General features: G+C 54.4%; 14 non-coding genes across 14 annotated transcripts; all 14 read right to left on the minus strand.

The window, feature by feature from the left end:
• Positions 1 to 785: 785 nt before the first annotated feature.
• Positions 786 to 904, minus strand: LOC146366718 (5S ribosomal RNA). The gene has a single exon (XR_014798391.1). It is a non-coding gene; the product is annotated as a 5S ribosomal RNA (ribosomal RNA).
• Positions 905 to 1,833: 929 nt separating this feature from the next.
• On the minus strand, positions 1,834 to 1,952 carry LOC146366719 (5S ribosomal RNA). Its single transcript, XR_014798392.1, has one exon. It is a non-coding gene; the product is annotated as a 5S ribosomal RNA (ribosomal RNA).
• A 929-nt stretch (positions 1,953 to 2,881) lies between these two features.
• Positions 2,882 to 3,000, minus strand: LOC146366720 (5S ribosomal RNA). Its single transcript, XR_014797751.1, has one exon. It is a non-coding gene; the product is annotated as a 5S ribosomal RNA (ribosomal RNA).
• A 929-nt stretch (positions 3,001 to 3,929) lies between these two features.
• LOC146366721 (5S ribosomal RNA) lies at positions 3,930 to 4,048 on the minus strand. Its single transcript, XR_014797752.1, has one exon. It is a non-coding gene; the product is annotated as a 5S ribosomal RNA (ribosomal RNA).
• Positions 4,049 to 4,977: 929 nt separating this feature from the next.
• Positions 4,978 to 5,096, minus strand: LOC146366722 (5S ribosomal RNA). Its single transcript, XR_014797753.1, has one exon. It is a non-coding gene; the product is annotated as a 5S ribosomal RNA (ribosomal RNA).
• A 929-nt stretch (positions 5,097 to 6,025) lies between these two features.
• Positions 6,026 to 6,144, minus strand: LOC146366723 (5S ribosomal RNA). The gene has a single exon (XR_014797754.1). It is a non-coding gene; the product is annotated as a 5S ribosomal RNA (ribosomal RNA).
• A 929-nt stretch (positions 6,145 to 7,073) lies between these two features.
• Positions 7,074 to 7,192, minus strand: LOC146366724 (5S ribosomal RNA). Its single transcript, XR_014797945.1, has one exon. It is a non-coding gene; the product is annotated as a 5S ribosomal RNA (ribosomal RNA).
• A 929-nt stretch (positions 7,193 to 8,121) lies between these two features.
• LOC146366725 (5S ribosomal RNA) lies at positions 8,122 to 8,240 on the minus strand. The gene has a single exon (XR_014797756.1). It is a non-coding gene; the product is annotated as a 5S ribosomal RNA (ribosomal RNA).
• Positions 8,241 to 9,169: 929 nt separating this feature from the next.
• LOC146366726 (5S ribosomal RNA) lies at positions 9,170 to 9,288 on the minus strand. Its single transcript, XR_014798393.1, has one exon. It is a non-coding gene; the product is annotated as a 5S ribosomal RNA (ribosomal RNA).
• Positions 9,289 to 10,139: 851 nt separating this feature from the next.
• LOC146366727 (5S ribosomal RNA) lies at positions 10,140 to 10,258 on the minus strand. The gene has a single exon (XR_014798018.1). It is a non-coding gene; the product is annotated as a 5S ribosomal RNA (ribosomal RNA).
• Positions 10,259 to 11,187: 929 nt separating this feature from the next.
• On the minus strand, positions 11,188 to 11,306 carry LOC146366728 (5S ribosomal RNA). The gene has a single exon (XR_014797757.1). It is a non-coding gene; the product is annotated as a 5S ribosomal RNA (ribosomal RNA).
• A 929-nt stretch (positions 11,307 to 12,235) lies between these two features.
• Positions 12,236 to 12,354, minus strand: LOC146366729 (5S ribosomal RNA). The gene has a single exon (XR_014797758.1). It is a non-coding gene; the product is annotated as a 5S ribosomal RNA (ribosomal RNA).
• A 929-nt stretch (positions 12,355 to 13,283) lies between these two features.
• LOC146366730 (5S ribosomal RNA) lies at positions 13,284 to 13,402 on the minus strand. Its single transcript, XR_014798394.1, has one exon. It is a non-coding gene; the product is annotated as a 5S ribosomal RNA (ribosomal RNA).
• Positions 13,403 to 14,253: 851 nt separating this feature from the next.
• Positions 14,254 to 14,372, minus strand: LOC146366731 (5S ribosomal RNA). Its single transcript, XR_014797975.1, has one exon. It is a non-coding gene; the product is annotated as a 5S ribosomal RNA (ribosomal RNA).
• Positions 14,373 to 15,158: the final 786 nt, after the last annotated feature.

Below are 15,158 nucleotides of genomic sequence, written 5' to 3' on the forward strand. Positions count from 1 at the left end.
TTTAGCTTTTAACCAGCAGTACAGGCCCTGGTTTGGTGTAGATGGCCTCCACCAGCAGCACAGGACCTGGTGTGGTGTAGGTGGCCTCAGCCAGAAGCAAAGGCCCTGGTGGGGTGTATATGGCCTAAGCCAGAGCCACAGGCCCTGGTGTGGTGTAGATGGACTAAGCCAGCAGCGCAAGCCCTCGTGTAATGTAGATGGCCTCAGCCAGAAGCACAGGCCCTGGTGTGGTGTAGTTGGCCTCATCCAGTAGAGCAAGCCCTCGTGTGATGTATATGGCCTCATCCAGCAGCACAGGCCCTGGTGTGAATAAAATGGCCTCAACCAGCAACACAGGCCCTGGTGTGGGGTAGATGGCTTCAGCCAGAGCCACAGGCCCTGGTGTGGTGTAGTTGGCCTCAGCCAGAGCCACAGAACCTGGTGTGGTGTTGGTGGCCAAAGCCAGGAGCACAGGCCGTGGTGTGTTGTAGATGGCCTCAGCTAGCAGCACAGGACCTGGTGAGGTGGAGGTGGCTTCTTCCTGAAACTCAGGCCCTGGTGTGTTGTAGATGGCCTCAGCCGGAAGCACCGTTCCTCAGCCAGATGCAGACGCCCTGGTGTAATTTAGATGACCTATCTTAGCAGCACAGGCCCCGGTGTGGTGCGGATGGCCTCACCTGGCAGCACAAGACATTGCTGAAAACAGCCAAAAGGAATGTCGTTTATGTGCCCTCATTAATGGGCAGCTGCTTTGGGTCTTTCAACACCCTCCTTCTCTGGATCAAAAGTAGTTCAATGACATGAAAAGCTTACGGCACCTGGTATTCCCAGGCGGTCTCCCATCCAAGTACTAACCAAGCCCAACCCTGCTTAGCTTCCGAGATCAGACGAGAGCGGGCGTGCTCAGGGTGGTATGGCCGTAAGCTGCAGACCTCAGCACAAAGTGTCAATTTATGGAATCAAGTGGTGAGTTGGGCAGTACTTGAAGTTACGAAACACAACCCTCCAATTTAACTACATTGTTAATGGTAACTGCATGGTTGCCTAATACCCTAACCCAAGGACTCAATTTTGCTTTTAACCAGCAGTACAGGCCCTGGTTTGGTGTAGATGGCCTCCACCAGCAGCACAGGACCTGGTGTGGTGTAGGTGGCCTCAGCCAGAAGCAAAGGCCCTGGTGGGGTGTATATGGCCTAAGCCAGAGCCACAGGCCCTGTTGTGGTGTAGATGGACTAAGCCAGCAGCGCAAGCCCTCGTGTAATGTAGATGGCCTCAGCCAGAAGCACAGGCCCTGGTGTGGTGTAGTTGGCCTCATCCAGTAGAGCAAGCCCTCGTGTGATGTATATGGCCTCATCCAGCAGCACAGGCCCTGGTGTGATTAAAATGGCCTCAACCAGCAACACAGGCCCTGGTGTGGGGTAGATGGCTTCAGCCAGAGCCACAGGCCCTGGTGTGGTGTAGTTGGCCTCAGCCAGAGCCACAGAACCTGGTGTGGTGTTGGTGGCCAAAGCCAGGAGCACAGGCCGTGGTGTGTTGTAGATGGCCTCAGCTAGCAGCACAGGACCTGGTGAGGTGGAGGTGGCTTCTTCCTGCAACTCAGGCCCTGGTGTGTTGTAGAAGGCCTCAGCCGGAAGCACCGGTCCTCAGCCAGATGCACACGCCCTGGTGTAATTTAGATGACCTATCTTAGCAGCACAGGCCCCGGTGTGGTGCGGATGGCCTCACCTGGCAGCACAAGACATTGCTGAAAACAGCCAAAAGGAATGTCGTTTATGTGCCCTCATTAATGGGCAGCTGCTTTGGGTCTTTCAACACCCTCCTTCTCTGGATCAAAAGCAGTTCAATGACATGAAAAGCTTACGGCACCTGGTATTCCCAGGCGGTCTCCCATCCAAGTACTAACCAAGCCCAACCCTGCTTAGCTTCCGAGATCAGACGAGAGCGGGCGTGCTCAGGGTGGTATGGCCGTAAGCTGCAGACCTCAGCACAAAGTGTCAATTTATGGAATCAAGTGGTGAGTTGGGCAGTACTTGAAGTTACGAAACACAACCCTCCAATTTAACTACATTGTTAATGGTAACTGCATGGTTGCCTAATACCCTAACCCAAGGACTCAATTTAGCTTTTAACCAGCAGTACAGGCCCTGGTTTGGTGTAGATGGCCTCCACCAGCAGCACAGGACCTGGTGTGGTGTAGGTGGCCTCAGCCAGAAGCAAAGGCCCTGGTGGGGTGTATATGGCCTAAGCCAGAGCCACAGGCCCTGGTGTGGTGTCGATGGACTAAGCCAGCAGCGCAAGCCCTCGTGTAATGTAGATGGCCTCAGCCAGAAGCACAGGCCCTGGTGTGGTGTAGTTGGCCTCATCCAGTAGAGCAAGCCCTCGTGTGATGTATATGGCCTCATCCAGCAGCACAGGCCCTGGTGTGATTAAAATGGCCTCAACCAGCAACACAGGCCCTGGTGTGGGGTAGATGGCTTCAGCCAGAGCCACAGGCCCTGGTGTGGTGTAGTTGGCCTCAGCCAGAGCCACAGAACCTGGTGTGGTGTAGGTGGCCAAAGCCAGGAGCACAGGCCGTGGTGTGTTGTAGATGGCCTCAGCTAGCAGCACAGGACCTGGTGAGGTGGAGGTGGCTTCTTCCTGCAACTCAGGCCCTGGTGTGTTGTAGATGTTCTCAGCCGGAAGCAACGGTCCTCAGCCAGATGCAGACGCCCTGGTGTAATTTAGATGACCTATCTTAGCAGCACAGGCCCCGGTGTGGTGCGGATGGCCTCACCTGGCAGCACAAGACATTGCTGAAAACAGCCAAAAGGAATGTCGTTTATGTGCCCTCATTAATGGGCAGCTGCTTTGGGTCTTTCAACACCCTCCTTCTCTGGATCAAAAGCAGTTCAATGACATGAAAAGCTTACAGCACCTGGTATTCCCAGGCGGTCTCCCATCCAAGTACTAACCAAGCCCAACCCTGCTTAGCTTCCGAGATCAGACGAGAGCGGGCGTGCTCAGGGTGGTATGGCCGTAAGCTGCAGACCTCAGCACAAAGTGTCAATTTATGGAATCAAGTGGTGAGTTGGGCAGTACTTGAAGTTACGAAACACAACCCTCCAATTTAACTACATTGTTAATGGTAACTGCATGGTTGCCTAATACCCTAACCCAAGGACTCAATTTTGCTTTTAACCAGCAGTACAGGCCCTGGTTTGGTGTAGATGGCCTCCACCAGCAGCACAGGACCTGGTGTGGTGTAGGTGGCCTCAGCCAGAAGCAAAGGCCCTGGTGGGGTGTATATGGCCTAAGCCAGAGCCACAGGCCCTGTTGTGGTGTAGATGGACTAAGCCAGCAGCGCAAGCCCTCGTGTAATGTAGATGGCCTCAGCCAGAAGCACAGGCCCTGGTGTGGTGTAGTTGGCCTCATCCAGTAGAGCAAGCCCTCGTGTGATGTATATGGCCTCATCCAGCAGCACAGGCCCTGGTGTGATTAAAATGGCCTCAACCAGCAACACAGGCCCTGGTGTGGGGTAGATGGCTTCAGCCAGAGCCACAGGCCCTGGTGTGGTGTAGTTGGCCTCAGCCAGAGCCACAGAACCTGGTGTGGTGTAGGTGGCCAAAGCCAGGAGCACAGGCCGTGGTGTGTTGTAGATGGCCTCAGCTAGCAGCACAGGACCTGGTGAGGTGGAGGTGGCTTCTTCCTGCAACTCAGGCCCTGGTGTGTTGTAGATGTTCTCAGCCGGAAGCAACGGTCCTCAGCCAGATGCAGACGCCCTGGTGTAATTTAGATGACCTATCTTAGCAGCACAGGCCCCGGTGTGGTGCGGATGGCCTCACCTGGCAGCACAAGACATTGCTGAAAACAGCCAAAAGGAATGTCGTTTATGTGCCCTCATTAATGGGCAGCTGCTTTGGGTCTTTCAACACCCTCCTTCTCTGGATCAAAAGCAGTTCAATGACATGAAAAGCTTACAGCACCTGGTATTCCCAGGCGGTCTCCCATCCAAGTACTAACCAAGCCCAACCCTGCTTAGCTTCCGAGATCAGACGAGAGCGGGCGTGCTCAGGGTGGTATGGCCGTAAGCTGCAGAGCTCAGCACAAAGTGTCAATTTATGGAATCAAGTGGTGAGTTGGGCAGTACTTGAAGTTACGAAACACAACCCTCCAATTTAACTACATTGTTAATGGTAACTGCATGGTTGCCTAATACCCTAACCCAAGGACTCAATTTTGCTTTTAACCAGCAGTACAGGCCCTGGTTTGGTGTAGATGGCCTCCACCAGCAGCACAGGACCTGGTGTGGTGTAGGTGGCCTCAGCCAGAAGCAAAGGCCCTGGTGGGGTGTATATGGCCTAAGCCAGAGCCACAGGCCCTGTTGTGGTGTAGATGGACTAAGCCAGCAGCGCAAGCCCTCGTGTAATGTAGATGGCCTCAGCCAGAAGCACAGGCCCTGGTGTGGTGTAGTTGGCCTCATCCAGTAGAGCAAGCCCTCGTGTGATGTATATGGCCTCATCCAGCAGCACAGGCCCTGGTGTGATTAAAATGGCCTCAACCAGCAACACAGGCCCTGGTGTGGGGTAGATGGCTTCAGCCAGAGCCACAGGCCCTGGTGTGGTGTAGTTGGCCTCAGCCAGAGCCACAGAACCTGGTGTGGTGTTGGTGGCCAAAGCCAGGAGCACAGGCCGTGGTGTGTTGTAGATGGCCTCAGCTAGCAGCACAGGACCTGGTGAGGTGGAGGTGGCTTCTTCCTGCAACTCAGGCCCTGGTGTGTTGTAGAAGGCCTCAGCCGGAAGCACCGGTCCTCAGCCAGATGCACACGCCCTGGTGTAATTTAGATGACCTATCTTAGCAGCACAGGCCCCGGTGTGGTGCGGATGGCCTCACCTGGCAGCACAAGACATTGCTGAAAACAGCCAAAAGGAATGTCGTTTATGTGCCCTCATTAATGGGCAGCTGCTTTGGGTCTTTCAACACCCTCCTTCTCTGGATCAAAAGCAGTTCAATGACATGAAAAGCTTACAGCACCTGGTATTCCCAGGCGGTCTCCCATCCAAGTACTAACCAAGCCCAACCCTGCTTAGCTTCCGAGATCAGACGAGAGCGGGCGTGCTCAGGGTGGTATGGCCGTAAGCTGCAGACCTCAGCACAAAGTGTCAATTTATGGAATCAAGTGGTGAGTTGGGCAGTACTTGAAGTTACGAAACACAACCCTCCAATTTAACTACATTGTTAATGGTAACTGCATGGTTGCCTAATACCCTAACCCAAGGACTCAATTTTGCTTTTAACCAGCAGTACAGGCCCTGGTTTGGTGTAGATGGCCTCCACCAGCAGCACAGGACCTGGTGTGGTGTAGGTGGCCTCAGCCAGAAGCAAAGGCCCTGGTGGGGTGTATATGGCCTAAGCCAGAGCCACAGGCCCTGTTGTGGTGTAGATGGACTAAGCCAGCAGCGCAAGCCCTCGTGTAATGTAGATGGCCTCAGCCAGAAGCACAGGCCCTGGTGTGGTGTAGTTGGCCTCATCCAGTAGAGCAAGCCCTCGTGTGATGTATATGGCCTCATCCAGCAGCACAGGCCCTGGTGTGATTAAAATGGCCTCAACCAGCAACACAGGCCCTGGTGTGGGGTAGATGGCTTCAGCCAGAGCCACAGGCCCTGGTGTGGTGTAGTTGGCCTCAGCCAGAGCCACAGAACCTGGTGTGGTGTTGGTGGCCAAAGCCAGGAGCACAGGCCGTGGTGTGTTGTAGATGGCCTCAGCTAGCAGCACAGGACCTGGTGAGGTGGAGGTGGCTTCTTCCTGCAACTCAGGCCCTGGTGTGTTGTAGAAGGCCTCAGCCGGAAGCACCGGTCCTCAGCCAGATGCACACGCCCTGGTGTAATTTAGATGACCTATCTTAGCAGCACAGGCCCCGGTGTGGTGCGGATGGCCTCACCTGGCAGCACAAGACATTGCTGAAAACAGCCAAAAGGAATGTCGTTTATGTGCCCTCATTAATGGGCAGCTGCTTTGGGTCTTTCAACACCCTCCTTCTCTGGATCAAAAGCAGTTCAATGACATGAAAAGCTTACAGCACCTGGTATTCCCAGGCGGTCTCCCATCCAAGTACTAACCAAGCCCAACCCTGCTTAGCTTCCGAGATCAGACGAGAGCGGGCGTGCTCAGGGTGGTATGGCCGTAAGCTGCAGACCTCAGCACAAAGTCTCAATTTATGGAATCAAGTGGTGAGTTGGGCAGTACTTGAAGTTACGAAACACAACCCTCCAATTTAACTACATTGTTAATGGTAACTGCATGGTTGCCTAATACCCTAACCCAAGGACTCAATTTTGCTTTTAACCAGCAGTACAGGCCCTGGTTTGGTGTAGATGGCCTCCACCAGCAGCACAGGACCTGGTGTGGTGTAGGTGGCCTCAGCCAGAAGCAAAGGCCCTGGTGGGGTGTATATGGCCTAAGCCAGAGCCACAGGCCCTGTTGTGGTGTAGATGGACTAAGCCAGCAGCGCAAGCCCTCGTGTAATGTAGATGGCCTCAGCCAGAAGCACAGGCCCTGGTGTGGTGTAGTTGGCCTCATCCAGTAGAGCAAGCCCTCGTGTGATGTATATGGCCTCATCCAGCAGCACAGGCCCTGGTGTGATTAAAATGGCCTCAACCAGCAACACAGGCCCTGGTGTGGGGTAGATGGCTTCAGCCAGAGCCACAGGCCCTGGTGTGGTGTAGTTGGCCTCAGCCAGAGCCACAGAACCTGGTGTGGTGTTGGTGGCCAAAGCCAGGAGCACAGGCCGTGGTGTGTTGTAGATGGCCTCAGCTAGCAGCACAGGACCTGGTGAGGTGGAGGTGGCTTCTTCCTGCAACTCAGGCCCTGGTGTGTTGTAGAAGGCCTCAGCCGGAAGCACCGGTCCTCAGCCAGATGCACACGCCCTGGTGTAATTTAGATGACCTATCTTAGCAGCACAGGCCCCGGTGTGGTGCGGATGGCCTCACCTGGCAGCACAAGACATTGCTGAAAACAGCCAAAAGGAATGTCGTTTATGTGCCCTCATTAATGGGCAGCTGCTTTGGGTCTTTCAACACCCTCCTTCTCTGGATCAAAAGCAGTTCAATGACATGAAAAGCTTACAGCACCTGGTATTCCCAGGCGGTCTACCATCCAAGTACTAACCAAGCCCAACCCTGCTTAGCTTCCGAGATCAGACGAGAGCGGGCGTGCTCAGGGTGGTATGGCCGTAAGCTGCAGACCTCAGCACAAAGTCTCAATTTATGGAATCAAGTGGTGAGTTGGGCAGTACTTGAAGTTACGAAACACAACCCTCCAATTTAACTACATTGTTAATGGTAACTGCATGGCTGCCTAATACCCTAACCCAAGGACTCAATTTAGCTTTTAACCAGCAGTACAGGCCCTGGTTTGGTGTAGATGGCCTCCACCAGCAGCACAGGACCTGGTGTGGTGTAGGTGGCCTCAGCCAGAAGCAAAGGCCCTGGTGGGGTGTATATGGCCTAAGCCAGAGCCACAGGCCCTGTTGTGGTGTAGATGGACTAAGCCAGCAGCGCAAGCCCTCGTGTAATGTAGATGGCCTGAGCCAGAAGCACAGGCCCTGGTGTGGTGTAGTTGGCCTCATCCAGTAGAGCAAGCCCTCGTGTGATGTATATGGCCTCATCCAGCAGCACAGGCCCTGGTGTGATTAAAATGGCCTCAACCAGCAACACAGGCCCTGGTGTGGGGTAGATGGCTTCAGCCAGAGCCACAGGCCCTGGTGTGGTGTAGTTGGCCTCAGCCAGAGCCACAGAACCTGGTGTGGTGTTGGTGGCCAAAGCCAGGAGCACAGGCCGTGGTGTGTTGTAGATGGCCTCAGCTAGCAGCACAGGACCTGGTGAGGTGGAGGTGGCTTCTTCCTGCAACTCAGGCCCTGGTGTGTTGTAGAAGGCCTCAGCCGGAAGCACCGGTCCTCAGCCAGATGCACACGCCCTGGTGTAATTTAGATGACCTATCTTAGCAGCACAGGCCCCGGTGTGGTGCGGATGGCCTCACCTGGCAGCACAAGACATTGCTGAAAACAGCCAAAAGGAATGTCGTTTATGTGCCCTCATTAATGGGCAGCTGCTTTGGGTCTTTCAACACCCTCCTTCTCTGGATCAAAAGCAGTTCAATGACATGAAAAGCTTACAGCACCTGGTATTCCCAGGCGGTCTCCCATCCAAGTACTAACCAAGCCCAACCCTGCTTAGCTTCCGAGATCAGACGAGAGCGGGCGTGCTCAGGGTGGTATGGCCGTAAGCTGCAGACCTCAGCACAAAGTGTCAATTTATGGAATCAAGTGGTGAGTTGGGCAGTACTTGAAGTTACGAAACACAACCCTCCAATTTAACTACATTGTTAATGGTAACTGCATGGTTGCCTAATACTCTAACCCAAGGACTCAATTTAGCTTTTAACCAGCAGTACAGGCCCTGGTTTGGTGTAGATGGCCTCCACCAGCAGCACAGGACCTGGTGTGGTGTAGGTGGCCTCAGCCAGAAGCAAAGGCCCTGGTGGGGTGTATATGGCCTAAGCCAGAGCCACAGGCCCTGGTGTGGTGTAGATGGACTAAGCCAGCAGCGCAAGCCCTCGTGTAATGTAGATGGCCTCAGCCAGAAGCACAGGCCCTGGTGTGGTGTAGTTGGCCTCATCCAGTAGAGCAAGCCCTCGTGTGATGTATATGGCCTCATCCAGCAGCACAGGCCCTGGTGTGAATAAAATGGCCTCAACCAGCAACACAGGCCCTGGTGTGGGGTAGATGGCTTCAGCCAGAGCCACAGGCCCTGGTGTGGTGTAGTTGGCCTCAGCCAGAGCCACAGAACCTGGTGTGGTGTTGGTGGCCAAAGCCAGGAGCACAGGCCGTGGTGTGTTGTAGATGGCCTCAGCTAGCAGCACAGGACCTGGTGAGGTGGAGGTGGCTTCTTCCTGAAACTCAGGCCCTGGTGTGTTGTAGATGGCCTCAGCCGGAAGCACCGTTCCTCAGCCAGATGCAGACGCCCTGGTGTAATTTAGATGACCTATCTTAGCAGCACAGGCCCCGGTGTGGTGCGGATGGCCTCACCTGGCAGCACAAGACATTGCTGAAAACAGCCAAAAGGAATGTCGTTTATGTGCCCTCATTAATGGGCAGCTGCTTTGGGTCTTTCAACACCCTCCTTCTCTGGATCAAAAGCAGTTCAATGACATGAAAAGCTTACGGCACCTGGTATTCCCAGGCGGTCTCCCATCCAAGTACTAACCAAGCCCAACCCTGCTTAGCTTCCGAGATCAGACGAGAGCGGGCGTGCTCAGGGTGGTATGGCCGTAAGCTGCAGACCTCAGCACAAAGTGTCAATTTATGGAATCAAGTGGTGAGTTGGGCAGTACTTGAAGTTACGAAACACAACCCTCCAATTTAACTACATTGTTAATGGTAACTGCATGGTTGCCTAATACCCTAACCCAAGGACTCAATTTTGCTTTTAACCAGCAGTACAGGCCCTGGTTTGGTGTAGATGGCCTCCACCAGCAGCACAGGACCTGGTGTGGTGTAGGTGGCCTCAGCCAGAAGCAAAGGCCCTGGTGGGGTGTATATGGCCTAAGCCAGAGCCACAGGCCCTGTTGTGGTGTAGATGGACTAAGCCAGCAGCGCAAGCCCTCGTGTAATGTAGATGGCCTCAGCCAGAAGCACAGGCCCTGGTGTGGTGTAGTTGGCCTCATCCAGTAGAGCAAGCCCTCGTGTGATGTATATGGCCTCATCCAGCAGCACAGGCCCTGGTGTGATTAAAATGGCCTCAACCAGCAACACAGGCCCTGGTGTGGGGTAGATGGCTTCAGCCAGAGCCACAGGCCCTGGTGTGGTGTAGTTGGCCTCAGCCAGAGCCACAGAACCTGGTGTGGTGTTGGTGGCCAAAGCCAGGAGCACAGGCCCTGGTGTGTTGTAGATGGCCTCAGCCGGAAGCACCGGTCCTCAGCCAGATGCACACGCCCTGGTGTAATTTAGATGACCTATCTTAGCAGCAAAGGCCCCGGTGTGGTGCGGATGGCCTCACCTGGCAGCACAAGACATTGCTGAAAACAGCCAAAAGGAATGTCGTTTATGTGCCCTCATTAATGGGCAGCTGCTTTGGGTCTTTCAACACCCTCCTTCTCTGGATCAAAAGCAGTTCAATGACATGAAAAGCTTACGGCACCTGGTATTCCCAGGCGGTCTCCCATCCAAGTACTAACCAAGCCCAACCCTGCTTCGCTTCCGAGATCAGCCGAGAGCGGGCGTGCTCAGGGTGGTATGGCCGTAAGCTGCAGACCTCAGCACAAAGTGTCAATTTATGGAATCAAGTGGTGAGTTGGGCAGTACTTGAAGTTACGAAACACAACCCTCCAATTTAACTACATTGTTAATGGTAACTGCATGGTTGCCTAATACCCTAACCCAAGGACTCAATTTTGCTTTTAACCAGCAGTACAGGCCCTGGTTTGGTGTAGATGGCCTCCACCAGCAGCACAGGACCTGGTGTGGTGTAGGTGGCCTCAGCCAGAAGCAAAGGCCCTGGTGGGGTGTATATGGCCTAAGCCAGAGCCACAGGCCCTGTTGTGGTGTAGATGGACTAAGCCAGCAGCGCAAGCCCTCGTGTAATGTAGATGGCCTCAGCCAGAAGCACAGGCCCTGGTGTGGTGTAGTTGGCCTCATCCAGTAGAGCAAGCCCTCGTGTGATGTATATGGCCTCATCCAGCAGCACAGGCCCTGGTGTGATTAAAATGGCCTCAACCAGCAACACAGGCCCTGGTGTGGGGTAGATGGCTTCAGCCAGAGCCACAGGCCCTGGTGTGGTGTAGTTGGCCTCAGCCAGAGCCACAGAACCTGGTGTGGTGTTGGTGGCCAAAGCCAGGAGCACAGGCCGTGGTGTGTTGTAGATGGCCTCAGCTAGCAGCACAGGACCTGGTGAGGTGGAGGTGGCTTCTTCCTGCAACTCAGGCCCTGGTGTGTTGTAGAAGGCCTCAGCCGGAAGCACCGGTCCTCAGCCAGATGCACACGCCCTGGTGTAATTTAGATGACCTATCTTAGCAGCACAGGCCCCGGTGTGGTGCGGATGGCCTCACCTGGCAGCACAAGACATTGCTGAAAACAGCCAAAAGGAATGTCGTTTATGTGCCCTCATTAATGGGCAGCTGCTTTGGGTCTTTCAACACCCTCCTTCTCTGGATCAAAAGCAGTTCAATGACATGAAAAGCTTACAGCACCTGGTATTCCCAGGCGGTCTCCCATCCAAGTACTAACCAAGCCCAACCCTGCTTAGCTTCCGAGATCAGACGAGAGCGGGCGTGCTCAGGGTGGTATGGCCGTAAGCTGCAGACCTCAGCACAAAGTCTCAATTTATGGAATCAAGTGGTGAGTTGGGCAGTACTTGAAGTTACGAAACACAACCCTCCAATTTAACTACATTGTTAATGGTAACTGCATGGCTGCCTAATACCCTAACCCAAGGACTCAATTTAGCTTTTAACCAGCAGTACAGGCCCTGGTTTGGTGTAGATGGCCTCCACCAGCAGCACAGGACCTGGTGTGGTGTAGGTGGCCTCAGCCAGAAGCAAAGGCCCTGGTGGGGTGTATATGGCCTAAGCCAGAGCCACAGGCCCTGTTGTGGTGTAGATGGACTAAGCCAGCAGCGCAAGCCCTCGTGTAATGTAGATGGCCTGAGCCAGAAGCACAGGCCCTGGTGTGGTGTAGTTGGCCTCATCCAGTAGAGCAAGCCCTCGTGTGATGTATATGGCCTCATCCAGCAGCACAGGCCCTGGTGTGATTAAAATGGCCTCAACCAGCAACACAGGCCCTGGTGTGGGGTAGATGGCTTCAGCCAGAGCCACAGGCCCTGGTGTGGTGTAGTTGGCCTCAGCCAGAGCCACAGAACCTGGTGTGGTGTTGGTGGCCAAAGCCAGGAGCACAGGCCGTGGTGTGTTGTAGATGGCCTCAGCTAGCAGCACAGGACCTGGTGAGGTGGAGGTGGCTTCTTCCTGCAACTCAGGCCCTGGTGTGTTGTAGAAGGCCTCAGCCGGAAGCACCGGTCCTCAGCCAGATGCACACGCCCTGGTGTAATTTAGATGACCTATCTTAGCAGCACAGGCCCCGGTGTGGTGCGGATGGCCTCACCTGGCAGCACAAGACATTGCTGAAAACAGCCAAAAGGAATGTCGTTTATGTGCCCTCATTAATGGGCAGCTGCTTTGGGTCTTTCAACACCCTCCTTCTCTGGATCAAAAGCAGTTCAATGACATGAAAAGCTTACAGCACCTGGTATTCCCAGGCGGTCTCCCATCCAAGTACTAACCAAGCCCAACCCTGCTTAGCTTCCGAGATCAGACGAGAGCGGGCGTGCTCAGGGTGGTATGGCCGTAAGCTGCAGACCTCAGCACAAAGTGTCAATTTATGGAATCAAGTGGTGAGTTGGGCAGTACTTGAAGTTACGAAACACAACCCTCCAATTTAACTACATTGTTAATGGTAACTGCATGGTTGCCTAATACTCTAACCCAAGGACTCAATTTAGCTTTTAACCAGCAGTACAGGCCCTGGTTTGGTGTAGATGGCCTCCACCAGCAGCACAGGACCTGGTGTGGTGTAGGTGGCCTCAGCCAGAAGCAAAGGCCCTGGTGGGGTGTATATGGCCTAAGCCAGAGCCACAGGCCCTGGTGTGGTGTAGATGGACTAAGCCAGCAGCGCAAGCCCTCGTGTAATGTAGATGGCCTCAGCCAGAAGCACAGGCCCTGGTGTGGTGTAGTTGGCCTCATCCAGTAGAGCAAGCCCTCGTGTGATGTATATGGCCTCATCCAGCAGCACAGGCCCTGGTGTGATTAAAATGGCCTCAACCAGCAACACAGGCCCTGGTGTGGGGTAGATGGCTTCAGCCAGAGCCACAGGCCCTGGTGTGGTGTTGGTGGCCTCAGCCAGAGCCACAGAACCTGGTGTGGTGTTGGTGGCCAAAGCCAGGAGCACAGGCCGTGGTGTGTTGTAGATGGCCTCAGCTAGCAGCACAGGACCTGGTGAGGTGGAGGTGGCTTCTTCCTGCAACTCAGGCCCTGGTGTGTTGTAGATGGCCTCAGCCGGAAGCACCGTTCCTCAGCCAGATGCAGACGCCCTGGTGTAATTTAGATGACCTATCTTAGCAGCACAGGCCCCGGTGTGGTGCGGATGGCCTCACCTGGCAGCACAAGACATTGCTGAAAACAGCCAAAAGGAATGTCGTTCATGTGCCCTCATTAATGGGCAGCTGCTTTGGGTCTTTCAACACCCTCCTTCTCTGGATCAAAAGCAGTTCAATGACATGAAAAGCTTACGGCACCTGGTATTCCCAGGCGGTCTCCCATCCAAGTACTAACCAAGCCCAACCCTGCTTAGCTTCCGAGATCAGACGAGAGCGGGCGTGCTCAGGGTGGTATGGCCGTAAGCTGCAGACCTCAGCACAAAGTGTCAATTTATGGAATCAAGTGGTGAGTTGGGCAGTACTTGAAGTTACGAAACACAACCCTCCAATTTAACTACATTGTTAATGGTAACTGCATGGTTGCCTAATACCCTAACCCAAGGACTCAATTTTGCTTTTAACCAGCAGTACAGGCCCTGGTTTGGTGTAGATGGCCTCCACCAGCAGCACAGGACCTGGTGTGGTGTAGGTGGCCTCAGCCAGAAGCAAAGGCCCTGGTGGGGTGTATATGGCCTAAGCCAGAGCCACAGGCCCTGTTGTGGTGTAGATGGACTAAGCCAGCAGCGCAAGCCCTCGTGTAATGTAGATGGCCTCAGCCAGAAGCACAGGCCCTGGTGTGGTGTAGTTGGCCTCATCCAGTAGAGCAAGCCCTCGTGTGATGTATATGGCCTCATCCAGCAGCACAGGCCCTGGTGTGATTAAAATGGCCTCAACCAGCAACACAGGCCCTGGTGTGGGGTAGATGGCTTCAGCCAGAGCCACAGGCCCTGGTGTGGTGTAGTTGGCCTCAGCCAGAGCCACAGAACCTGGTGTGGTGTTGGTGGCCAAAGCCAGGAGCACAGGCCCTGGTGTGTTGTAGATGGCCTCAGCCGGAAGCACCGGTCCTCAGCCAGATGCACACGCCCTGGTGTAATTTAGATGACCTATCTTAGCAGCAAAGGCCCCGGTGTGGTGCGGATGGCCTCACCTGGCAGCACAAGACATTGCTGAAAACAGCCAAAAGGAATGTCGTTTATGTGCCCTCATTAATGGGCAGCTGCTTTGGGTCTTTCAACACCCTCCTTCTCTGGATCAAAAGCAGTTCAATGACATGAAAAGCTTACGGCACCTGGTATTCCCAGGCGGTCTCCCATCCAAGTACTAACCAAGCCCAACCCTGCTTAGCTTCCGAGATCAGCCGAGAGCGGGCGTGCTCAGGGTGGTATGGCCGTAAGCTGCAGACCTCAGCACAAAGTGTCAATTTATGGAATCAAGTGGTGAGTTGGGCAGTACTTGAAGTTACGAAACACAACCCTCCAATTTAACTACATTGTTAATGGTAACTGCATGGCTGCCTAATACCCTAACCCAAGGACTCAATTTAGCTTTTAACCAGCAGTACAGGCCCTGGTTTGGTGTAGATGGCCTCCACCAGCAGCACAGGACCTGGTGTGGTGTAGGTGGCCTCAGCCAGAAGCAAAGGCCCTGGTGGGGTGTATATGGCCTAAGCCAGAGCCACAGGCCCTGTTGTGGTGTAGATGGACTAAGCCAGCAGCGCAAGCCCTCGTGTAATGTAGATGGCCTGAGCCAGAAGCACAGGCCCTGGTGTGGTGTAGTTGGCCTCATCCAGTAGAGCAAGCCCTCGTGTGATGTATATGGCCTCATCCAGCAGCACAGGCCCTGGTGTGATTAAAATGGCCTCAACCAGCAACACAGGCCCTGGTGTGGGGTAGATGGCTTCAGCCAGAGCCACAGGCCCTGGTGTGGTGTAGTTGGCCTCAGCCAGAGCCACAGAACCTGGTGTGGTGTTGGTGGCCAAAGCCAGGAGCACAGGCCGTGGTGTGTTGTAGATGGCCTCAGCTAGCAGCACAGGACCTGGGCAGGTGGAGGTGGCTTCTTCCTGCAACTCAGGCCCTGGTGTGTTGTAGAAGGCCTCAGCCGGAAGCACCGGTCCTCAGCCAGATGCACACGCCCTGGTGTAATTTAGATGACCTATCTTAGCAGCACAGGCCCCGGTGTGGT

Source organism: Perissodus microlepis, chromosome 18 (genome assembly GCF_051167445.1).
Source record: "Perissodus microlepis isolate ML-2025 ecotype Zambia chromosome 18, ASM5116744v1, whole genome shotgun sequence".
NCBI lineage: Eukaryota > Metazoa > Chordata > Actinopteri > Cichliformes > Cichlidae > Perissodus > Perissodus microlepis.